At 36.6% G+C, this 26,908-nt stretch overlaps 1 long non-coding RNA gene across 1 annotated transcript in view; it reads right to left on the reverse strand.

The window, feature by feature from the left end:
- Positions 1 to 24,935, reverse strand: part of LOC140616820 (uncharacterized) — a 36,581-nt gene extending 11,646 nt beyond the window's left edge. Inside the window, exons 1-5 of the long non-coding RNA XR_012017155.1 lie at positions 24,864 to 24,935; positions 22,432 to 22,503; positions 20,116 to 20,198; positions 18,201 to 18,383; positions 15,197 to 15,354 (exon numbers count right to left, since the gene is read on the reverse strand). This is a non-coding gene — a long non-coding RNA (uncharacterized lncRNA). The remainder of the gene's footprint in view (positions 1 to 15,196; positions 15,355 to 18,200; positions 18,384 to 20,115; positions 20,199 to 22,431; positions 22,504 to 24,863) is intronic.
- Positions 24,936 to 26,908: the final 1,973 nt, after the last annotated feature.

A 26,908-nucleotide genomic window follows, 5' to 3' on the forward strand; every position in this document is an offset into this window, starting at 1 on the left:
ATTTAGAATCTGAAGATGGAAACAGACACATAATCAATTAATTAATATACAATCTGTTAAATGCAGTGATTAGATGATTTTTCTTGAAGTTAATGAAGCTTAAGTTGCAGGTCCCAATAGCTGGACCTGTTACAAAGCCCTACCAATGTGTTCACGTGATCATATGTTTGTTAAATTTTAGCTATTTTAACTGCATTCAGATAAGAGTGTACTCTCTCTCCTCTGACTTCCACTGCATCTCACTTTCCCTTGTGGCAAGTAGCATTAAACTAGCAGCAGATATTTTTGGGATTTGAATAAGAGGAAGTCAAGTTGAGTAGTATTTTGGAGGGAGGGGTTGCTGGGATATGCTTATGTGTTTTTTCAGTCACTCCCATGTATAATTAAGCTATTACTGATCATCTTGGTGTAGAAATGGTTTCTGAGAATGCTTGTATTGCCTATTGTGTCAACTCACCTGACATTGTGACATTAGGGTGAAGCCAGAGTTTGTAAGATGATATGAATGTGTTCCACAGTCCTGGCACAGAAAGAATGTGGGTAGGGGAAAAACAAGATTTGAAATAATCAGAAGCTAGAAGCTCTTCTGTGGAAAATTTTTCCAGTCATTCAATATGTTAAACTATAAGCAAAGGTTTCAATTCTCACTGATGTCTAATTGAAATGGAAGCTCATATGCAGTTATAAACATCCATATGTTGTTTTGTGAATGGGAATCATGCAAAATAGTATTTATCAGAAATTCTGTGTTTGTAGCAATACAGAGAGGTTGTGTATAATAAAGCATGTTTTATGAAGTCAACTACCAGTGATAAAGACAAATATTGATCAACTGTGGCAATGGAAAGATAAAATTATATTTATCCTCTCCTCATGAAAACTTTTACAAAATCATTGTCATATGAAAAGGTGATAAAGAGTGTGAAACTAACCAGCAGGAAACCGCATAGCAGAGGTATTTGAAAAGTACCAAGCTAAATATGATATTATTTTCTTTTTTTATAGACAGTATGTTTTTTGACTTTAAAATTTGTAATTTGATGTGATTTTTCTCATTACAAATAATATTCAGTTTTACATCTAGTTTTGTATTTGTAATTTTGTACCCTTTTGCTTACAAAGGGTCACAGAAATTGTATTAGTTTTAGGCCCCATGAACCTGGAGTTGCTTTGGTGGTAATAGACATGGGCACTAGCTGTTGAAGGAGTTTGCAGGTTTGGGTGAGGGTGGTGTGGGAAAGACAGTAGGAACATGGAAGCTGAGGTTTATTTATTTTTATTTTTATTTTTTTTTTATTTATGATAGTCACAGAGAGAGAGAGACGGGCAGAGACACAGGCAGAGGGAGAAGCAGGCTCCATGCAGGGAGCCCGACATGGGATTCGATCCCGGGTCTCCAGGATCGCGCCCTGGGCCAAAGGCAGGCGCCAAACCGCTGCGCCACCCAGGGATCCCCCGGAAGCTGAGGTTTAGAAGATGAGTAGGAATTTTCCAGATAAACTCTCCAAATTGTAGAGGGGCTTGCCCAAATCATGGAATTTCTTTTTCAGTCTAATTATGGAACACATGTGGTTATCTGCTTCCTTCAGGAATGTTGCTTTCATTTCTATGCATGGATGTCTTTATTATATAACTGTTGCTGAGAAAGGAAGTTTGGGTGGAGTCTACAGGGTCCTATGGGTTAATTTTAAATCCTTTAAATCCCCTGTAGAAAAAAGAGGTAAGGATCTGATGGAAACTCAAGGATGTTTGGGACTTCAGGCACAGCTCTGCTTTACAGCCAAGGTGACCATCTTCCTGTGTCTGCATGGAACCCAGTTACATTCTGGCACTAGCCCTTTGGCATGAACCATGCCATGAACCATGAACCATGGTGTAACCTTGATGCTGTGTGATAGCCAGGAAGTTTCTCTGAGTGGCTGTGTAGGCTACAGAGATGGAAGGTGGGAATCAGAGGCAAAGAGAAAGAATAGGTTGTCATCTAATCCTATGGTGGCTTCAGTTAGCAGACTGGTTAGTGGACTCATTTATTTATTCAATAAATATTAATTGAGTGCCTAGTATATGCAAGATCCTATTTTAGGCTCTGGGACTACAGTAGTGAATAAAATATATGAAACTCATGAATTCTATGGACTACATGGGAGCTATCCTTTGAAAGTGATAAGAAATAATAAATGGAACCTTGTAAAGAAGGAAGTTATATTACCACACAGGTATGGGCTATGGAGATACGAGGGCCTTTGGTTTCCAAATGTTATAATCAAGCTTAATGAAAATTTTGCTTTGTACTCCTATTATATAACAGTGGTTATTTTCATATAAAAGTGAAGTTTTCCCTGACAACTTCTGGAGAAAAACTAATAATCCAGGAAGGTGTGCTACATGAAGCCTGGTACATAATCCCCTTGGGTGAGCTTTACAGTAAATTGAAAAGAAATCAAGGGAATAATAGAACCAGGTTTGTGTCAGTATAGATTACTCTTACTTCTCTGTGGGATTCAAGTCAGGAAGCAGGAAGATTAGTTAGGTGGCTAATGCAACACTCCACACTGGAGATGATGAAGGCCTGAGGCTGAGCTGAGGAATTTGGGAGGGAAGAGAAAGGTCAGATTCAAATGATACTTGGGAAATAAAATCAGCAAACTTGAAAACTGATTGAGTGGGAGTGGAGGCAGGAGTTAGTTAGAGAAGTTGAGGAATAGTCCCAGGAGTTTTGAAGTGGATGACAGGCCGCCAACTGAGAGGGGCTCTAAGGGTAGAGAATGCTTTAGGGCTGAAATAATGAATTCAGTACTGTGTGTGTAGAGTTTGAGGTGTCCATGAATGTCTGATGGAAATGACCATTAGAAAGTTGGATTTTTATATCTGTTGGGGAAGTACTGTGGACTAGAAAGAAATTTTGGTAATTATTGGAATACAGGTGATACTTAGAGCAGAAGCAATGGATGAGATTACCAAAGAGAAGTGTGAGAGGAGTTGGGAAGAGTGGTAAGCCAAGGATGGGTCACTGGCTGATACACCTAGAGCATGAAAAGAAGTGTGGAGCCCAGAGGAGTCTAGGAAGCGTCTCTATTACTCTCTTGTGGAGTGAGCAAATATGGAGCTGCTGAGCCTTGTTTATTCATTCAAGAAATATTTATTAAACATCCCTGGTTATGCTGCGACATTTCCCACTAATTACTTGGTGGCTGGCATCAGATGCCCAGATGGTTGCACTGTTGAAAACACATACGATTAACTCCTCGGTGGGAAGAAGTGGCTCTAAATAAGGTCCCATGGCCCATGGCAGGAAGGCCCAAGACATTGAGTATGAAGTTAGCAAAGTTGTTGTGAGGACTGGCCAGATGGGGACTGGGGATGAGGGCCATGTGTGGCAAACAGGCTGGCCTGAGGGATGCCACATGTTGGACACTGGAGGCATGCTGTGTAGCTTCTGTCGCTGAACCGCGAGCATATCTGGTGTGTTGCTTGGCAAGTACCGCTTCCAGCACAAGTGCCCGAATCCCTCCTTAAGCCATGAGGCTGAGAGTTGTCGGTTTCCTCCCCCAAAGCAGTCTTCACAATCTGTTCAGTGCTGTCCTTGCACTTGGGAGGAGGTTGGGGAACTATGATTCACTGTCTGTGATACTATGGCAAGGAAAGGAATGTCCTACTTTTGGAGAAGGATGAAGAAAGAAAAAAATTCTCATCATTTTTCAAAGCAGAGTTTGATTCCAATACTAGGTAAGAGGACACCGAACTGGTGGCCATAATCATTAATGTAATCCATCAAATGTGTTCACAGAGATTTCGCGGTTGGTAAAATTCTCAAATAGAAAATGTTAAAATTGTGAATGGCCTTGGAAAAAGGACCTAATTAAGTAGTCTCAAAGGAATAATAGAACATCAGAGACAGGATTTGGACATTTTTGTCTTTTAAAGAAGAAACTCTTAAGACAAAGATGGCTTTTTTTTTTTTTTAAACAAACGAACAGTTGTCGATTCCAACTGTAAGCTCCCTTCCATTTTTGTTTCTTGCATTATGTCTTAAAAAAAAAAAAAACTTTATAGAGCAGGTGGCTATGTGTTGGCTGCTTGAAAATATATTCATCTGATCCTCAAATACTTGTGATATGGGCACCATGATCTCTACAAAGGAGAAAACAGAAGCTCAGAGAGGTCGTGTACGGTGCTCTCTTCTCAAAGCTGTTAAGTAGCAGAACTGGGATCTGAACCAAGAGAGTGGGGCTTGATCTGGGTCTCTACATTCTTCTACCATAGTTGCACTTCTTCGTGCTCCCCACTTTCCATACTAGATACCACTGTACCAATTCTTGGATGTGGGGGCGTGGCTCCTAATCAGTTTCATATCTGAATCAAGAACTGGGTTATGGGACGGTCTCAAGACAAGGTCGCTGGATGCTCTGGTGGTCTCACATGCTGTCTCTGCCAGGCACGGTGAGAAGGAAAGAGAGGTTACAGTTTGTGGCCCATCCCACTTGTTTCTCCCCACCATTAAAGACTCCACCATGGGAGACTGTGACTGGGGGATGAGGTGGAAGGAGCAGACTACTACCATCAGACTCAGACACGGAGTCTGCACCATGGGGTGGCTGTGGCAGGATCAGGGTATAGGATATGTTGTTGTGTTTGGCTCCTTAGGGTAAAATAGATCAGGCCTGTTTTTAGCCTTCAGGTTGAATCAGGAAAGGCAAAAATCAGGATATTTAAGAAGGCACTCATTCAACGTTCAATTTAAGTAGAGCTTGTTTCCATTGGAAAATAGTATTACTGACAGCTTAAATAATTGTGTTGCTCATCAGATTCGATCACCTGTTTCTCCTAATAGCCACAGCATTTAGGTGGTGGGATGATGGCATTGGGATATGTCTCTGAGTTGATTGACCTTTGATTTTTATGTCCTCTTGTCCCTTTTGTTTGCAGCAGTGTCACAGACAAGTTTTAAGTCAGGTTTAGGACTGTCCTCAGTTTCTGACGAAGGTGTATCATAAAATCCAAAATAAAATTATGAGCTACGTGTGTGTAGCTGTTTACTTCATTACAAAGACTTAAGTGTAAATTCTACTGATTGCCAAATGTCCAGTTTAGAAAGTCATTATCCCGTGAGCATCTTCAGGATACACGGTCATTACTTTTAATGTTAAGCTTGTTGCAGAGATTTGCTATTACCAGATGGAGGTCACCTTACTAAAAGTTGCTTTGACCTAGTGGAGTCATATGAGGCACTCTGAGTGAATTAATAAGTCTTTATTTCACTCTTTTGTTGCCCTTATAATGCTTCAGGGTCTTAAAAAATGTGGTCCGGCAAAATTTCTTCTTTTGTTTCTATTTGCAAAATTGAATATATAATGTGGTTTTACAGATCTTATGGCAAGAGATTGGCTAGCTTCCATACTCATTTAAAAATCACTATTGGTGCCTCTGCTGGAGGGGTTTTCATTTCACCATCTCTAATCTGCCCTTCTGAAAGATTTAGTGACCAGATGTCCAGGATCAGTGAGGAAGATCTTCTCTGCCAGAGTCAATATTTTTTCCCTACCATCCTGCTGGCCCAGGGATTTGAAAATCCCTATCAAGAATAGCTAGCTGTGGGTGTCTCTAGAAGGACTATTGCTAACCAGATTCTAGGCTATTAGACTAACCTAGTTCTAATTCATTTAAAACTCTTTTGACATTTTTATTTTTATAAGTTATTTTTAAACTACTTTTCTGTTCTTTCATTTCACTTCTCATCTTTGTTTTTTTTCTTGTAAATTTATTTTTTATTGGTGTTCAATTTGCCAACATAGAGAATAACACCCAGTGCCTATCCCATCAAGTGCCCCCCTCAGTGCCCGTCACCCAGTCACCCCCACCTCCCCTTCCCCCACCCCTAGTTTGTTTCCTAGAGTTAGGAGTCTCTCATGTTCTGTCTCCCTTTCTGATATTTCCTACTCATTTTTTTCTTCTTTCCCCTTTATTCCCTGTCACTATTTTTTATATTCCCCAAATGAATGAGAACATATAATGTATGTCCTCTGATCGACTTATTTCACTCAGCATAACGAGTTCCATCCTCCAGTTCCATCCACGTCGAAGCAAATGGTGGGTATTTGTTGTTTCTAATGGCTGAGGAATATTCCATTGTATACATCATTTTTCATCTTTGACTTTAGTTCTTCCCACTCACAGAGATAATTGTACCATGATTCCATTTTGCTCTTGATTTCTCTATTTGCCTGATGTAACTTTGCTAAGCAAGTAGCCTTGCTACTTGAAGTGTGGTCCTTAGACAACCAGTACCAGTGTCATCTGCAGGCTTCTTAGAAATGTAGGGAGAGGGGCACCTGGGTGGCTCAGTGGTTGAGTGTTGCCTTCGGCTCAGGGTGTGATCCAGGAGTCCTGGGATCGAGTCCCACATCCAGCTCCCTACATGGAGCTTGCTTCTCCCTCCACCTATGTCTCTGCCTCTGTCTCTCTCTGTGTCTCTCACGAATAAATAAATAAAATCTTAAAAAAAAAGAAATGCAGGGAGATAAAGGGAGATATTGGTCAAAGAGTACAAAATTTCAGTTATGCAAGATGAATAATTTCTGGAAATCAAATGTACAGCAATGTGACTATAGTCAACAATATTGGATACTTGTAATTTGTAAAAGGGTAGACCTTAAGTGTTTCCACCATAGACATACACACACACACGTGTGTGTGCACAGGAGCATGTGAAAAATGGCAACTATGTGAGGTGATGGATATGTTAATTACTCGATTGTGATTTTTTCCCCTAACGTATAGTACGTCAAAACATCAAGTCGCATACCTTAAATATATACAATTTTTACTTGTCAAGTACACCTCAGTAAAGCTAGAAGAAAAGAAAAAAAAGAGGTGTAGGATCTCAGTTCTTACTTTATTGATTCAGAATGTGTGCTTTCACAAGGTGACATGTTAAAGTTTGAGAAACTCTGCTTCTGTGTGGCCTGGCAAACTTAATTTCTCCTAGCAACAGGGACACAGAAAGGACAGTTACCAAATACTCTTCCCTTTGTTGATGTCCTGGGGCAACCACTGATACTTGCAATTGGGGGAAAAGAGTGCCAGGGAAAAAATTGTGCAGCTGGGTTAGAACCATGTTCCCAAGGCGAGTGGTCCTGCCAAGGCTCTGGATAAGTGGATTATCTGCTGATTTTCATTATCTGCACCAATCTGGTACTCCCCTCTCTCTCATACTTTCACAGCAAGGCAATGAGGCCACTGCAGGATGAAGCTACATTTCAATGAGAAAAAAAAGTGTCACTTTAGAGTAAGAGTCCACAGAATGGTGGGGAGACAAACAGATGTCTCAATTGCAACTACACGTACTAAGTGACACATTTCACAAGGCAACCAGATGCTCTGTTTCATCCGTGTAACAGCTAATCCCCATGAGACAGGGGAGTGGGTGAGCGAGCCCCACCCCTCTGGGCCTGGCGAGTGATGTGACAGTCTCATCATGGGAAGCACATGGTTCATACTTTTTTCCCTCAAGTTACCGTGACAGTTGCAATAGTTCTATATCTACATTTTCCCAAACTTTCGAAGCTCAGCAGAAATTAACAGTGGCAGTGCCTCTCAGACTTTAATATGCTGTTCAAAGGCAGATGAATTTCCCGGGGATCTTGGCAGATTCTGATGCTGTAGGTCTGGGATGGGGCCTGAGGATCTGCATTTCTCACAGAGTCCCAGGCGATTTCTGTCGCTGTACTTTGAGTAGTAAGGACCTGTGCTAAGGTCTGGCCTTTTCTTCCCCAAATAGGAGTTTCAATCTGGAGAGCAATCAGCATTTTCAAATGCAATGCTACTAAGGCTACTTTTCTGTTTCAGAATGAGCTTAGGAAGTTTATTAAGATTTAGGAGAGTAATTCTAGCCATCCATTTTCTTCTTTTAAAATGAAACTTCATATCTCTTGCTACCATAGATTCATCCAGAACAGAAAGACAAAGTACATCAGCCTTCAGTCCCTTTTGGCTCCCAATCCATCCAGCATACTGTCACCAGCATAATCTTCCTGAAACACGGCTTTCACCATGTCACTGCTCTGCTCAAGAATTTACAGTCATTTCTTATTTCCTATTGGATCAAGTCGAAATTCATCTGCCAGGCTTTCAAGGACTCTCATAACTTGGCTTCACTCTATTTATTCAATCTCATTTTCTTCCACTCCTCAGCTAGAACTCTCCTTGTCAGTAAGGCCGGCCTCCGTGTCTCTCCCCTTCTGTCGCCAGATCATGTGATGCTGCTCACCGGAATCGAATCGTGCTGTTTCCATAGCAGAACTCTAGCGTCAGCTGACCAGTGACACTGCTTCTCACTTTTTAGGATCACAAGGATCATATTTTTCTTTGAATTCCAATGGTCAAACAATTCAGCACTTCTGTATAATTTACAAACAATGCATTTTTTGCAGATGTAATTACTCCAGATGAGGTCTGGATTAGGGTGGGCCCTAAATCTAGTGACTGGTGTCCTGAAAAGAAGAGAAAGCTCCCAGAGACACACACAGGGAAGAAGGCCACGTGAAGACAGTGACAGGGATTGGAGCGGTGTTGCCACAAGCCAAGGAATGGCAAGAGCTACTCTGGAAGAGGCAAGGAGGGACCCTCTCTTGAAACCTTTGAAGAGAGTGTAGCCCTGCAAACACGTTGATTTGGGCATTCTGACCTTTGGAATTGTGAAAAAATAAGTTTCTGTTGTTTAAAGCCATCAGATTTATAGTAATTTGTTATAGTGACCATGAAAAACTAATAGACCCTGTATTAATTTTTTTTATGTATCTGTGTTAGCCCTGGCTATTTACTTCCTAAGTCTTTAGAGATAGGGACCCCTGTCCTTTTCTAATATTTCAAATATTCTCTATAATGCTTTACATGGGGCTAAAATAGAAACATGAAAATATCAGCTGCTTTTTTTCCCTCATTTTGCTTTTGTTGTTATTGAATATATCACACATACTATATGGTGCAAAAATCTTAAGTATACTGCTTGGCAATTTACAGGAAAGTAAACACACTCATGGAATCACTACCCAGATCAAGATAGAGGACATTCACAGCACCCACAAGCCTCCCCAGTGCTGCTTCCCAGCCAGAGACAACTTTCATTGCCACACATTAGTTTTGCCTCTTTTAGAATTTTATGTGAATAGAATCATACGGAGGCTTCTTTCCGTCAACATCATGAGATAGGATTCGTTCATATTGCTGTGTGTGACAGTTATATTTTTTATTAAATGAATATGTCACTGTTTATTCATTCTGTTGTTGAAGTTCATTTGAGTCGATTCCAGTGTGTGATAATGTTGGTGTAAACATTCCTGTAGTGTATTTTGCTGCACATCTAAACACTGAGGTGATTATGGTTGAGTCTGTCCCTGTGAGTGAACTGCTGAGTTGAGGGCTCATCCATGTTGCCAGTAGATTTTTTCTTTTTATTATAGTATTCCGTTGTCATGACTATTTGTTTATTTGTTCACCTGCTGTTGGACACTTGAGCTGTTTCTGGTACGAAACTGTTGCAAATAAAAATGTATGAATATTCAGTTTTTGGTGAACATATATTTTCATTTCTCTTTAATATGGAGTATCTAGAAGTGGAATTGCTAGACCTCACAGTAAGCATGTATTGAACTTTATGAGAAACTATCCAAATGTTTTCCAAAGGAGTTGTACCATTTTATGATTCCACCAGTGGGGATTTTAGTAGTAGTATGTCCTCACCAATATGTGTATTGTCAGTTTTCCTACTTTTAAGTATTTGAGTGTGTGTGAAATAATATATCATAATGGTTTCAATTTAATTTCCCTAAATGACTACTTATGTTGAGCCTCTATTTGTGTATCAGGCATTTATATAGATTCTTTTGTAAAACGTCTCCAAAATCTTTTGCCCAGTAGTTTATTGAGTTTTTTGCTCTTTTATTGTTGATTTATAGAGTTCTTTTATTTATTTTTATTTTTAAATAAAAAAATTTAATTTTAATTCTAGTATAGTTAACATACGGTGTTACATTAGTTTCAGGTGTACTATATATTCAACAATTCTATACATCACTCAGTTCTCCTCACAAGTGTATTCTTAATTTCCATCACCTATTGAACCCATCCACCTATCTCCCTCTGGTAACCATCAGTTTGTTCTCTAGAATTAAGAGTCTGATTCTTGATTTGTTTCTCTCTCTCTCTTTTTGCTTCGTTTGTTTCTTAAATTCCACATATGAATAAAATCAAATGGTATTTGTTTTTCTCTGACTGGTTTATTTCACTGCAGATTGCTTTAGATAGTATGGACATTTTAACAGTATTTATTCTTCCAATCCATGAACATGGAATATCTTTCTATCTCTTTGTATTGTCTTTAATTTCTTTCACCAATGTTTTAAGTTTACACAGTACAGATCTTTCACCTCCTTGGTTAAGTTTATTCCTAGGTATTTTATTATTTTTGGTACAATTGTAAATGGGATTGTTTTCTTAATTTCTCTTTCTGCTGCTTCATTGTTAGTGTAGAGAAATGCAACAGATTTCTGCATATTGATTTTATATCCTGTGACTTGACAGGATTCATCTATCAGTTCTAGTAGTTTTTTTGCTGGTCTTTAGGGTTTTCTATATTATAGTATCATGTGCAAATAGTGAAGGTTTTACTCTTTCTTACCAATTTTGGTGTCTTTTATTCCTTTCTCAGGTCTGGTTGCTCTTGCCGGGACTTCCAGGACTGTGTTGAATAAAAGTGGTGAGAGTGGGCATCCTTGTCATGTTCTTGATCTAAGGAGGAAAATTCTCAGTTCTTCACCATTGAATAGGATGTTCACTGTGGGTTTTTCATATAGGAGTTCTTTTAGATATTCAGGATCCAATCTTTCTTCAATCATATGTGTTTGCAAGCCTGTGGCTTGCCTTTTCATTTTCTTAGTAGTCTTCTTCCAAAAGAGCAAAAGTTTTTAATTTTGAGTAGTGCAATTTGCCATTTTTTGTCTTTATGATTTATGTTTTCTTGTGTTTTAGCTTAGAAATTATTATCCCAAGATTATGAAGTTTTCATTATATTTTATTCTAGAAGGTTTATAGTTTTATGTTTAGATCTTTGTACCACTTTGAGTTTATCTATGTGTATAGCAGAAGATAAGAGTTGATGCTCATTTATGTCTCTATGATATATATATAGATGATATGTATGATATACATGATGATCTATATATAGATGACATATGTATGATATATATATATGATATATTTCCAGTTGTTCCAGCAACATCTATTGAAAAGACTATCTTTTCTTTATTAAATTACCTTGACACTTTGTTAAAAATCAGCTGATTACACGTATGGGTCTATTTCTAGAGTCTCTGTTCTGTTCCCACTGATCTATATATATGTCTATTCTCACACAATACCACATTCTCTTTATTACTATAGATTTATAGTAAGTCTTAAAATCACGTAGTGTAAGCTCTTCTTTCCCAAGATAATTTTGACTCTACTTTCCTGTGAATATCCACATAAATGGGAATGGAAGTGGTGACAACAGATATCCTTGCTTTGTTTTCTATTTTAGAGGAGAAAGCATTCATTTTTGTAGCATTAAATATGAATAGGTGTTAATTTTTGTCAAATGATTTTCTGTATTTATTGAGATGATCATATAACTTTTAAATTCTAGTACTATAGTGAGTTACATTGATTGATGAACTATGAACTTTCATTATTGAGATTGACTGTATTAGTCATGCTTTATTTTACTTTTCCTATATTGCTGGATTTGACTGCAACTATTTTGTTGAGGAATTTTGTACTTATGTTCTTGAACTATGTTGGTTTCCTTGTATTGATTTTGTGAGGTTTGGCATCAGCATATTGAGTTCATAAGATGAATTGTCTTCACTCATATTTTCTGAAACAATGGGCTTAGTTCAGTATTATTTCTTAAGTTGTTGATAGAATTTACCACTGAAGCCATATGGGCCTTGAATTTGTGGGAAGATTTAAACGACAACTTCATTTTTTAAAATAAACATCAGCCTATTCAGATTTTGCATGATTGATTGATAAGTTGATTTTAGAAAGTTATGTTTCTCAAAGAATTTGTACATTTTGTTTAAGTTAGCAAATTTATTAACATGGTATTGTTCATAATATTATCCTAGTGTCTGCAGGATGGTGTAGCAAAATCTGGGATGTTATTCTTCATATTGGTAATTTGTTCTCTCTCTTCTCCCCTATTTGCCCCCCCCACCCCGTGCACGCGTGTGTATGTGTTTGTCTATGAGTCTTGCTAGAAACTTGTCATTTTTCTTGAATCTACAATGGATGAAGTGGTGGGAAATTTCAGGAGAGATTTGGAAACTCTAAAAAATAATCAAATGAAAATTCTAAGACCGACAAATATAATCTCTGAAATTAAAAAAAAATTGCTGCATGGGATTAACAATCAGTTAAACCCAACAGAAAACAATTCAATAGAAATTATTCAAACTAAAGCACACAGAAAAAACTTTGAAAATAGAACTTCAATGACCTAGGGGAAATTATCAAGCATTCCATCCACAATGGGACTTAAAAAGAAAGGAAAGAGAGAGTGGGTTAGAAATAATTTTCCAATTTTTCCAAATTTGATTAAAAAATCCCATTCAACCCACATACAAAGGAAGTTCAGTAATGACACTGGCAGAAGAAAAAAATCTGAAAACAACAGGAGAGAAAAAGATTTTCTATATACTGGAGAATGTTAATAACAGTAATGGCTAACTTCTTTCCAGAAACAATAGAAACCAGACAGCAATGGAATTGAAACTTTACAAGGCTGAAAGAAAACAACTATCAACCTAGAATTCTGTATCCAGTAAAAATATATTTCAAAAATGAAGGACAGAGAAAAACATTTTCAGATAAATTGAAACAGAGGATTTGTCACCAGCGGAAACACACATAAAAAGTGCCAAAGGAAGTTCTTTAGATTGAAAGGAAATAATGGCATAGTGGAAATTCAGATCTACAAGAAGGAGGGAATGGTCCTGGTATCTCATCATACAGTGGTGAGACCATAGAAACAGCAGAGTCCAGCTGTGTGGCTGAAAGTGTCCTGTGTGACTGAACCAAGGATGGTGTCCTCAGCAGACTTTTGCCTCAGGTAGAATGTAGAATCCCAGTAATGCTTTGTGTCATTTGTTTCTTTCACGGGCCAGATTCTCTAGCATTCATATTCATTCTTTGAACTTTCTGATAAATGCTCAACGAGTTCCTTTTTGTTAACTGTAAATAAAAACTGGAAGTAGTATCTATTCTGAGGTTAAAAAAGGGATTATGCTGGCATTATGAGGATTTAAAGAGGTCATATATTAAAGTGCTTAGTATACTGTCTTGCACATTTTCAAAACTCAATTAATATTAGTATGATCATCACTATCATTCATTTAAAAAATACTTTCTGAGTACCTGCTATGTGCTAGGTACTATCCTAGGTGCTTTGTACTCACTTTCTGAGTATCTGCTATGTGCTAGGTACTATCCTAGATGCTTTGCATTCACCAGGGGAAGAACAAGATCTTTGCCTTTTTGGAGCTTATATTCTAATAGGGGGACACAAGCAAAAAACTGTAAACATCATAAGTGAGCAAATGACCTGGTGTATTAAGAAGTGATAAGTGTTATGGGAAAAGGAAAGGAAAGCAGGGTAAGGAGGACCAAAATACCAGAAGCCAGGGAATTGCTATATTATATAGTGTGGTGGCCTTACTGAGAAGATATTCGAGCAAAAACTTGAAGTAAATGAGAAGGCTGATCATGCAGATATCTGCAGAAAAGTATTCATGGCAGAAAAAATAGTTGATGAGTGTTCATAGTAGAGGGAGAGAGAAGGAGAGCAGTAGGAAATGAGGTTACTATTGCTCTGCATCTCTCTAGTTTGCGCTTCAGGGTTTTTTTCCCCCGGGTCTGCTGAACAAATATTTCTTTCCTCTAATATGTTGGAAATATTGGGACAAGGTCTGTATGTATTTTTTTTGCACTACTAGTGTTTTGAAAATACACACTAAATGTGAACCTGATGGTGCTTGTTGAGTAAATAAGTATATATACAAATGCCCTTGCTTCAATTCTCTTAATCGTGTTTTGCATGTGGACAAAATGTTCTCAGTCTGTCTAGCCTGTAAGCTATGTGATGTCAGTGATCACTGATAGTATCCCAGAATCTCTCATGGCGTCTAGCATATGGAGATGCCCAATAAATGTATGTGGAATGAATGACTGAAGCCGTAATTTTCTGGCCAAAAAATCATATACATATATGATTTTATATATATGTATCTTTACATATATATACATATATATTTTTACATACATATATAAAGATACATATATATAAAATCATATATATATAATACATGGATATGGAATTTTTACAAGTCAATTAAAAAATGTTAAATAGGCTTCGTGTTCTGTTAATTGAGAGTACAGTATTGGCAGGGACATGACTCTATTCTCTTCATGTCCCCAGACCCCTCACTACTTCCATCACTATACTGCCACCACCGCCACCACCCCCCACCCTGATATGACAACACATGAATGAGCAGCTATAAAGACCTGCCCCACCCATACACTTGACAACTGGGGGATGAAAACATAGTGATTGTATATGGTATTGTCATTTTTTCATCACAATACAACTTTCCTTGTTAGAATGGAGGTGCATTTATTGCCACATAAGATAAACCCTTGTCCTGAGAAATAGTATTAGTGCCCAGAGTCTATTGATTTTCTTAGTCTGTACATTGCCTGTTGTAATTTCCAAGCTGGCATATTTATGAACACTGAATATTACATTAGAAATTGTATTTTTTCATCTATATTACATTGCTTGAGAACATTGCTATAAATTTCAAATTTGTGCATCTAAAACATATTGCAAGTAAGATGTATGCTGTTCCCATTCCACTTAATATATATTGCACTGACAATGAATTAGCCAATAGCACGTTAGGAAGTTTTTTTGGGGTAATTCACCCATAAGATCAATAGTGGAAAAGAGGAACCTCCAAGTCCAATTTAATAGTCTGGCAATGATTTTGTGGTGACCTTGACAGGACTCCCAGAGTAAATAATTGCCATTTCCATCACTGTGTAAAATAGCTTGTTAGGTACAAAATATGTGGGTAGTTAGATATCATGAATTACTTACTGTTGGAGACCTTAGAGTGAGAGGATAATCTCCTATGCCAAAAGATGGAGGAGGCAGAAAGGAGTATTCAATCCTGAAGATGCTTCTAATCGCACTCAGAGAACAAAAGTTTTCAGCTAGGACTGTGGGAAAGTAGTGGCCACAAGGTAATTACATTTCTGGAACAAAGAAGGGTTAATGAAATGGGACCTTGTAGAACCAGTAAGAACATTATTAGAGAAGAGAGTCTTGAGAGCCAAGGCAAAGGGTAATGAGATAATGAAAGCATAATTCTGTACTGAATGTACAGAAGTCCTGAGGGTCTTAGAAAACGCATTAGAGGTGGATCTGACCTGGAAGACAGGAGAGGAGCTTGGGAAAGCTCCCTGTTTCTAGACGGACGGGCCACAGTGCCCCATTTGCTCAATCTTTTCAGGAGGTATGAAAATCCTACATCCTGCCACTTCCACTGTAGTGATTTTTGATGAGATTGAAAAAGTTTCTAGTTGACACAATTTATATCATTTCAGCAGCTACTGAATATTACATTAGAATTTTTTAAATCTATACTAGGTATTTTTAAAATCTATACTAGGTTTTCATACATTTCAGTACTTTTTAAGACATTCTTGTTCATGTTTCTTTCCTACCATCTCCATGACTAGCTTCTCTTTCATCTGTACATTATACAGATATTCTCCAAGTTTTGTCTTCCCTTTTTCTCGATCACACTCTTTTCCCTTGGGCAACCACATTCAGTCATTTGGTTTTGAATGACAGTGTATCCTGGTGACTTTCAAACCCAGTTACAGAGCTCATCTCTCTTGTTAATAAAGCTGAATTTCCAACCACCTGCTAGCCACAGATGTTTGTCTGCTTCTTGTAACTTAGGTTTATTACGTTCTCCCTCAAATGGATTTCTCCTTTTGTGTTTTCTATTCTGCTTTTAAGCACCACCATCCTAGTCTGCCTTTCACTTTGGCTTGCATCTCAAAATAATTTTCCTCTTATACTCTGTGTCATTGATCCTATTTACTATATCTTTTTAATCATGCTACTTCATCCCTTCAGTTCCTACTGCTGCTTTTCTAATTCATATCTCATTCATATCCCAGTGAAATATTTTAAGAATTTCCTTACTCCCTTTCTATTCATTTATTGGTACATTTATTCAGTAAATATCGAATGCTATTATATGCCAGGTACTATTCTAGGTGTTTGTAATATAGCTGTGAACAAAACAGACCAAAAAATCTCTCCCATTAAAGAGCATATGCTACAGTGGGGCAGAGGGCATGATAAAAAAGAGAGGAAAATTCATAATATGTTAGAAAATAATGAGTAATATGGAGAAAAAAAAGCAGGGCAAGATGGAGTGTCAGAGAATACATTTTTATGTCCAGCAAAAATTTCATTGATAAGGCAGGTTTTGAGCACAACCCTGAAAGGAACTGAGGGAATGAGCCATGAATATATTTGGTGTGATAGCAGCAGTGGGGGCAGGCTTGATGTGTTCATTGTTCAGCAGTACCTTCCAAAGCAAACAGACCAAATTGGCTGTAATGGAGTGAATGAGGGGTAAGAGAAGAGAGGACTTATACTTTCATTCTGAGCAAGATGGGCCACTATTTCATTTATCAAAGAATCATATGACATCAGGCTCTGTTATCAATAGAAACTCCTCTAACTGTCATAACAAATCTAAGAGGCAGGTATTTTGTTGTCCTCCATTTTATAGATAAGAAATCTGAAGCAAAGGCACAATGAGATGTCTGGAATTTGACCCAAAGCTGCTTAGAGTCCATTCTCTCAGCCACCACACTATGCTACTGGAGGAACTTGAGTATAGAAATAATGTATTCTGAATTTTAATAAGATCACTCTGGGTGCTGTGTGGACAACAGGGCACCAGGTATAAGGTGAAGGCAAGGGACCAGTTAGGATACTATTTCAATAGTTAAGGCTAAAGTGATGGTGCCATGGACTAGGATAATAGCCACGGACATTGGAGAAGGGCTAATTGCAATTCACTTTGGAAGCAGATCTGATTAGGTGTCTCAACAGATTCTACGTGTAAAGTGTCATAGAAAGAGAGAAATACAATATAACTCCAAGGTTTATGGCCTGAGTAACTAGAAAGGTAGAATTGACATTTACTAAAATGGTGAAGGTGGGGGTATGAGAAAGAAGGAGGTGTGAGGGAAACATATTTGGGCTGGAGTATAGGTCATGATTTGTAGGTTTGACTTTGGAACATCTTAAGTTTAAGATACCCGTAGGCATCCAAATACATATGTTGAACAGGCAGTTGTATATATGATTTTGGGATCTGAAGAGAAATCAGGGTTAGAGATATAAATTTGGGAGTGTCAGTTGGACACAGGACTATGCTACTCAGGGAGTGAATATCGATGAAGAAGTAAAAGGGGTTCAAGGACCAAGTGCTGAGAAAAGTCCAAGATTTGGGAGATCAGAGAGTGCAGGAGTAAGTAGCAAAGGAGGTGAAGGAAGAATGTGGGCACAGAACAGAGACAGTGGTGTTGTGGAAGCAAGGAGAGGATAGTGTTTCTAAGGAGGGAATAATCAATTCTGTCAAATATAGCTAATTGTTTGAGTAAAATGGGTACTGTCCTTAGGGTTAGGAATATGGACATCATTTGTGACCAAGAGCTATTCTGGTAAAGCAGTGGGTATGAAAATTTCATTGGAGTAGGTTCAAGAGAGAACGGAAGTGGAAGAGTCTGAGGCAGCAAGTTTAGATGACTATTTCAGGAGTTTTGCTGTAGCAGAGAAATAGTGTAGTTGCTAGAGAACATGTTACATTGAGATTCTTAGAAGAAGAGCTTGAGATGGAGATGTGGGTATCTGTGATTTATAGAGGGCATGCCTTGGGTTGACAGAATGAAGGAAGCCGGAGAAGGAAGAGGAAGGAGCTAATCAAGGATGAGATTTCAGCTGGAATTGGCTTTATCTTGATCCTGCAGGGTACTCTGGAGTATGAATTGTACCACAAAGTTGGTCCTACCTTGTTGCAAAGGGTTGGCTGTAATCCCATGTAATTCAGACATGAGTGGTGAGCTGTTCCCACTTGGAGGTGTGTAACCTTTTGGTCCAGGCAGCTTCCATTTGGCCAAGGACAAGACTCCAAAGATAAAGGCATTTGTGAACTATTAGCATCCAACATTGCAGCTGGAGATGGGTCCATCAGCTTGGTTTAAAAAAAAAAAAAAGATCAAGGAGAGAAGCCAGTAGCATTCACTATAGGGGTCAAGAGAATTTATTTTAAGAGAGGAGATATTACAATGTGTTTCTCGTGGGTGGAAAGGACCTCATTGAGAGGGAAACATTAATAATTAATAAGGAAGAGAGCCATCAATCCCACCTCTGCAATTCAGCCTTTAAATTCCGACCATAAATCCCTATGTAGCATATGACAAGATTCTCTGAAAAATCATCCTCATCAGAAAACACCTAAAAGTGCTAGCGAAATAAAAAACTTTAAAAATGCATTGCAAAGGGGGTCAAAAAGGTATAAGCTTCCAGTTATAAAATAAACCCTGGGGATTAATGTACTGCATGGTGGCTATGGCTAATAATATTGTATTGCGTATTTGAAAGTTGCTAAGAGAATAGATCTTAAAGTTCTCATTACAAGAAAAAACTTTGTAACTATGTATGGTGATGCATGTTAATGAGACTTATTGTGGTGATCATTTCACAATATATACAGATATCAAATCATTATGTTGTACACCTAAAGCTAGTATAATGTTATATGTTGATTACACCTCAATAAAAAAATAAAATTGCAAAAATATCACCTGAAACTAATATAATGGTACATGCAAAGTATATCTCAATTAAAAGAGAGAGAGAGAGAGAGAGAGAGAGAAATAGCCAAATATCTACATTGCTAAACGTGGAAACTTCAGAGGCCAAATGTGACATTTATTAAATTTCTTTTCTTTGAACCACTTAATTACCTTTCTGTGCCTCATTTTTTCATCTGTAAAATGAAAAAATATTAATAATAGTACTTAGCTGATAAGACTTTTATGAAATTCATGTAAGAGATATATGAATATGAATTCATATGAATGTATGAAGAATGCTCAAATAATGCCTGGCAGCTGTCTTCCTCTTTCCTCCCTCCCGTTTTACTTGTGGAGTGAAGAATAGGAAAAGAGAAAATAGGGAGTGGAGGAAACATTTATTGAAAGAAGGAAGAGGGGTAGGGGGATGGAGGAGGAAGGGAGAGGCAGTGGAGGAAGAGAGGGAATAATAATAGTTGGTATTTGCTGAGAGCTTTCTATGTGTTAAGCTCTGTTTTCAGTTCTTGATGTATTAAACTATTTTAATTACTATTTATGTATTTGCTCTTTTAATCCTTCATTAATATTTTAATCTTTTTGAATACTATTTCTTATAAAATTTACTTTGGACTAATCTTTTTATTTTATTTTTTATTAAGTAGGCTCCACACCTAGCATGGAGCCCCATCTGGTGCTTCAACTCATGACCCTGAGATCTAGACCTGAGCTAAGATCGGGAGTCAGCCACTTAACTGACAGAGCCACCCAGGCACCTCTGGACTCATCTTTTAGTCTTGGGAGGTAAGTACTATCATTAACCTTTTACTGCATGTGAGGAAACTGAGGTACACAATGGTTTAAGCAGTTTGTTCGAGGCCACACAATAGATCAGTGTAAAAGAACATGACCTATTAGAACAGGCTTCCTCTTCTTGGAGTGGGAGATGAAAAAGGGATAATGAGGAACATGACACTTGTTCTGAAATGACCATTCACTAGAGATGAATCAGGAAGAGAATGAGTTACTCAGCCGATAACGGATCTGCACAGGTGGAAAAGAGCCTGCAGAGTGAGTTCATTTATAGAATCTCTGCTGTGCTCAAAGTCACTCTTTCCCTCCCACTCTCACCTCTGGTCCTTGGATGAATGAGACTTCTGCTCCTCTGTCCTCCTTGCTTAGAATTTCCCTCTGAAGTGGTTGCTGGTTCTCTTCTGTAAAGGTAATTTTGCTAGGTTTGTCCCACCTATCCTCAGACATGCCTGAATCCTAGAATCACTGTAGCTTGGTTCAAGCTTCAGTGATAAAACTTAAAATATGCATTTTTGGTGAGAAGAGAATACTGTATGTCATAAGGGCTTTTTGTTCCAGAAGATCAGCAACCATTTTTTAGAGTACTATGTTTACAGTCTACTTTCCTGATCTAGTAATATAAGAAATGTAAGAATACTTTATGCCCCTCCAAACTCCCTACATACTTTTAGTCTAGTATTGATAAGTCATTATTGCTTATATTATTTTCATGAGGTTCTACTTCTAACAGACAAGGGTATTTCTCTTCATTTTTCAAGCCCCTGATATGGTTCCAGCATATATATATGAAACTCAGTCAATAATCAATGATAGGTTTCAATTTTGAAAGTTCTCAAAATTTCTAGGCAATGGATTTCACACAGTCAACTTTAAGGGGATTATTCTTCAGGAAGAATAAAATGCAATTTAACAAAAAGCAGAATGAAGTATAACACCTGTGATTTGGATTTAGTGAAATATTTGTTTTCAGTTATCAGATATTTGAACTAGAGCTGTGCTTACAACCTGTTTCTGTAGCATATGCTAGGGAAAAGGAAATTCCCTCAATCATAAGAAACTTTTTGGTGGATGAAGCTGACATGAATTTCTAAAAATAAATTTCTTGGGGCATCTGGGTGGCTCAGTTGGTTAAGTGTTTGATTTCAGCTCAGGTCATGATCTCAGGGTGCTAGGATCAAGCCCCCACATTGGGCTCCTTGCTCACAGGGAAACTGCTTCTCCCTCTCTTCCCTGCTTGTGCTCTCTTTCTCTTTAAAATAAATAAAATCTTTAAAAAGATAAAAATAACCTTTTCTTACCATTTGTTTTGCAAATCTAGTCTCCAAAAAGACTAGTTTATTCTACCGATGATAGAGGTATAAACTTTATAGAATATAAGTCATAATAAAATGAGGGAAAGTACATAGCTCAATTCAACAATTATCTTTTGAGTATCTCCTATGTATAAGGACTGTACTACTTGCTGGAAGTATAAAGAAAATAAACATGAGCTCTGTCATAGGAAAGTTGGCAAGAAAGACATGTATGAAGAGGTTTTTTCTAAGAGAAGTAGATGACACAATTGGAAAACAGGGACAGTAGAAGTTCAGGAAAGGTTAGTAAAAGAGTAATTTTGATTGAGCTGAGTTCTAAAGGATGAGTAAGAGTCACTCAGTAAGGAAGGAGGGGGAGGATGTTCCTCAAAAAAGAAACAATAGAATAGAATAGAATAGAATAGAATAGAATAGAATAGAATAGAATAAATAGAATTATCTCTATTTGGAATGATCTACCTTTGGTTTTACTAAGCTCTAAAAGATGAGAGGCTAGATGATGAGTGAGAAGACTGGAGTCATAAATAGTCTTCACATCTTAGAGATTATCAGATATCATGCTAAAGAGTTAGGCCCTGGCATGTCCTATAGATATTGCTCTGCAATGATAAAAACATGTTAAAGACATGATTAAAATGGTGTCATAGATTAGAGTGCCAATCAGTGCAATAGGGAGACCAGAAGAGATCTACATTCATTTGTAGAAATTTAGGTTATAATAAAATTGGTATTTTTAAATCCATGGGGGAATGTATAACCTACACAATAAATAGTGTGTGGAAAAATTAGTTATTGATTAAGAAAAAAGGAAAAGTAGACTATTATCCTAATCATCCATAAAAGTAAGCTTCAGGTGAGTTAAGCAGCTGAGTACAAAAGAAATTATAAATGTATATGAAGAGAGATCATACTGAAACAAATTTTTAAAAATAAAATGGGAGGTGGAAAAGGCCTTTTAAAATAAGACATAAATACCAGAAGCCATAAAAGAAAAAGATTGACAGATATAACCTCATAAAAATTAAAAATTATCCCTGAACAATGAAAAGCATGATAAGGTTAAAAGATGAGTAACATACAGAGAAAACTATTTGCAGCACATTTAATGGATGACTGATTATTGTGTAGATTGTATACAGAGCTTCTATAAATCATTCAAAAATAGAAATATGGGCAGAGGTTGTAAATAGGCAGTTTATAGGAGAAATATAAAAGGCCAATAAACATGAAAAAAATGCTTATCAATACTAAATTAGGTAAAAATGAATAAAATATAAATAACAGAAAATTTTGGTGGGAATATTGAGAAACAGCTACTTACATACATGGCTGATGGTCATGTAAATTTTTGGAAGGCAATTTGTCATTGATATGTCCAAATATATAATTCTATCTGGTAAAAAAATAAAAAAAAAATTCTCTCTGGTGATTTCTGTTTGGGAAACAAAGCACTTCCAAGTAAGCTGGTTCTACCTACAATTACAGAGGGGCGATGTGTGACTAGCTATTCTAAATGTCCGTAGAACATTCTATTTCTCTGGCCACAATGATTGATAGTGCAGAAGTGGGCATTTGGCCTAAACTAATCAAAGCAGGATCTCAAGACTCTTGCTTAGAATTCAGAGCCAAGGCCCTTTCTCTATTCTTGCTGGAAGTAGATGGGAAACATGATGCTCTGTGTTGGCAGCTGACTGGGATTCATGAGGTGATTTATCCTTGGGAAGAAGTAAATATTAGGGAAGGCAGAAAAGATGGTTGGTTGTGAAGAAGTGGAATCCATTGTTTCAAGTCTTTCCTAATTGATACATGTGCATATGCTTTAGCTGAGTAGTTTAATTTCTATGAATCTACAGTAAATAAATACAGTAAATAAATACTTGGGCACATGCAGGACTGTTTATAATGAGTGAAAAATTGGAAATAATCTAAATGTCTATCAACTGAAGAGTCAGTAAATAAATTATGGTAGATTCACACATGCAGCTATTGAACAGAGCGAAGTAGACCTCTATTACTATACATATACTTTCTCTCTCTTTCTCTCTCTCTTTCTCTCTGTTTTGCTCTCTCTCTATATATAGAATGTATATATAAGTAGACCTAAATAGATCTAAATAAACAAAAAGAGGACTGTGTGCCCACCAAACACTAGTTATCTCTGGGGAGAGGAATGAGGTTGAGGTTGGGGGATGATCAAATGGGACTTTCATTGTTCACTCCATATATTTGGTAATATATTGCCCAAGTAATATTACCCAGTACACATTACCCAATATTAACTTATTACATAAGTAATTTTAAATACATATTTTTCTTTAAAAAATGGAATACTATGCTATATTGAAAAGATGTTATGCTTTTTTTCCCCTGTAGACAATTGGTTCTAAACTTTGGTCTGCAAAATGACCATCCAAGGTGTTTCTTAAAAGTAGAGTTTCCTGGGCCCGACCCTCAGTGGACTGAATTGTTGGAGCATAACCTGAGTATCACCACTGAAGTTTTCAGAGCACAACTAGATGATCATTTAGGTGCTATGCTGTGTAGAGTAGGAATTTGAGTGGGACATAGCCAGATTGGGAGACACATTTAGGGCACTGTGGTTGTTTAGGTGAAAGATGAGGGCTTGAACAAGAATAGTGCTAGCAGGATAATGAGATAATCTGGGTTAAAGAATTTGGAACATTATCTGACACAAAGCAGACATTCAATAAATAAATATTAGCCTAAACGTTAGCCTCCACCTAACTACATGCAGAAAAATGAAATTGGCCCCTATCTTACACCGCTCATAAAAATTAATTTGAAATTGATTAAAGATTTAAATATAATATATGAAACTACAAAATCCCAAAAAGAAAAAAACAGAAGAAAAGCTCTTTGACGTTGGTCTTGCCAGCAATTTCCTTGATATGACACTAAAAGCTCAAGCAACAAAAGCAAGCATAAACAAAAGCAAACATAAACAAAAGCAAACAAACATAAACATAGCAAACTATGTAAAACTAAAAAGCTTCTTCACAGAAAAGGGAACAATCAACAAAATGAAAAGGTAACCTATTGAATGGAAGAAAATATTTGCAACTTTGGGTCTGTAAGGGGGCTAATCAAAATACATAAGGAACTCATACAACTCAATAGCAAAAAACCAAACAACACAATTAAAAATAGGAAGAGGAACTGAATAGACATTCTTGCCAAAGAAGGCACATGGATGGCCAACATGTACATGAAAAAGTGCTCAACATCTCTTATCACCAGGGAAATGCAAATCAAAACCACAATGAGATATCACTTCATTTACAAGGCTATCATCTAAAAGCCAAGAGGTAATGGCAAGGACGTAGAAAAAGGGAACCCATGTACATGTTGGTGAGACTGTAAATCAATCACTATGGAAAACAGTAAGAAGGTTCCTCAACAATTAAAAATAGAAACACCATATGATCTATCAACCCCACTTTTGAGTATATATCCAAAGGAAATGAAAACAGGATATTGCAGAGATACCTGCATTCTCATGTTCATTGAAGCATTATTCAAAAACCAAGACATGGAAATAAGCTTAATCATCCATCAACAGATGAATGGATAAAAAATATTATATAGATATACATAATATACATATATATACACATACTCTTATATTTAATCATATATATAAAATTATGTATTATATTTAATATATATATAATGGAATATTACTTAGCCATTAGAAAGAAAGAAATCCTGCTATTTGTGATGATTTGGATATACCTTGAGAGCATTATGCTAAGTGAAATAATTCAGGCAATAAAAGACAAATACTGCATGATATCACTAATATATGGAATCTAAAAAAGCTGAACTCAGAGAAACAGTAGAATGTAGAATGATGGTCGCCTGGGAGTGGGGGTGGGGGTGGTAAGGGAAGTGGGGATATATTTGTCAAAGGGTACAAACCTCCAGTTAAAAAATTAACAAGTCCTAGGGATGTAATGTATAGCCTGGTGATTATAGTTAATAATACTGATTATATACTTGAAAGTTGACAGGAGAGTAAGACTTAAACGTTCTTGCTGCAAAAAAGAAATGGTAATTATGTGACAAGATGGAGGTGTTAACTAATAATGCAGTGGTAATTATTTTACAGTATATAAGTGTATCAAATCAACAAGTTGTATACCTAAAACCTAACACAATATTACATGTCAGTTAAAAAGAAAAAAAGAAATCTACATTTAAGATACAAACGTTATAACCAATAAATGTTGTTTTCAAACCCTAAAAAAAAAAGTTAGCCTCCACTGTTAGCACAATCCCTATAACTACTACTATAAAGGATTCTAAAAACATTTTAAAATCAAATCAGCAAATAAGTAAGACCATAGGAGACTTTAAGAAGATTTTAAGTGGACCTAATTATTATATGCATAGTATTATCAACATTAATATTTTTATTTTTATATTGGTATATACATTTACGTAAAGTTCTATACCATGCAAACACAGAACATTCTTCCTTTTCTTTTTTTTTTCATTCTTCCTTTTCAAGTACTCATGGACCAGTGTCAAAAAATTGACAAAGATAAGTACAATAAACTAAAAAAAAAAAAAAAAGGAAAAAATATACAAAAACATTCTTTAATAAACTAGAAAAACTAGAAATTAATTTTAAAAATCTCAAAAAATGAAAGCCTTTATCTCTTAGGAAGTAAGATATTCTTTTCTAAGCAACTCTTGGTTCAAACACAAGATCTAAATCAAAATTGCAGACCCTCCAGAAACTAATGAGAAGAGAAAACCTTGTGCACTGGCAGCTGTGGGGCACTGCTGAACGGTGTTAACAGGAGATACAACCTAAAGGCCTATATCAAAGAATGAAAAAATAGAATTAAGCATTCAACTCAAGTTTGAAGAAAACAAAATAAATGAAAATATAACGTACGGGAAAAATAGTAGAGGTATAAGAATAAATCAGTAAATTAGAAAATAAGGAAATGGCATAACTAATAAATAAAAGCAAAAGATTATTCTTTGAAGTCAATGATAAATTAGATGAAGGGAGGCCTACCTGAGCCAAAAGAAAAAAAAAGGTAAAAGTGAAAATATGAATAATGAAGAATGGTTAAAGGGTAAATAACCATGAAAACAAAAGAAGTTAAAAGGCAAGGGACTACTTTGCTGAAATCTTTGCAAACAAATAGAAAGTTTGGTAAAAATTACATATGTCTAGGAAAATGCAATTTATCATAAGTTCAGAAAAAAATTGGTATTCTAAACAGATTGATTTTCATGAAGGATATAGAATTGTCAAGGAGCTCTTCTTTGGTAAAACCTCCAAAGTGTACCTTATCTTCAAAATGAAGATAATTCCAGAGCTATTTAAACTGCTCCAGCTCATAGAAAAATAGGCATACCACTCTATAACAAGTGTAACAAAATCTGGCAAATAATGTAGAAAATAAAAACTTTGAATCAACCTCATTTACCAATATTGAGGCAAAATCCTAAGTTAAATGTCAGCAAGGAGAGTTCCACAGCACATTAAAATAATGAGACAACATGATTAAACGGAGTTTATTCCAGGAATAATATGAGAAGAAATTTCTCATATTTCTTTAATATGAGAGGAAAATCATATGACCGTTGTCAGCTATGCTGAAAGACATTTGACAAAATTCAACATTAATTCTTGATAAAAGCACTCAAAAGTGGAAAATAAACAAAATAAAGTCCAGAAATAGATCTAGGTGTACAATGACAATCATATATGCTAAAGGTGGCATTTCAAATCATAGAGGAATAAGATATGCTAAGTT

This window comes from Canis lupus, chromosome 25 (assembly GCF_048164855.1).
Source record: "Canis lupus baileyi chromosome 25, mCanLup2.hap1, whole genome shotgun sequence".
Taxonomy (NCBI): Eukaryota; Metazoa; Chordata; class Mammalia; order Carnivora; family Canidae; genus Canis; species Canis lupus.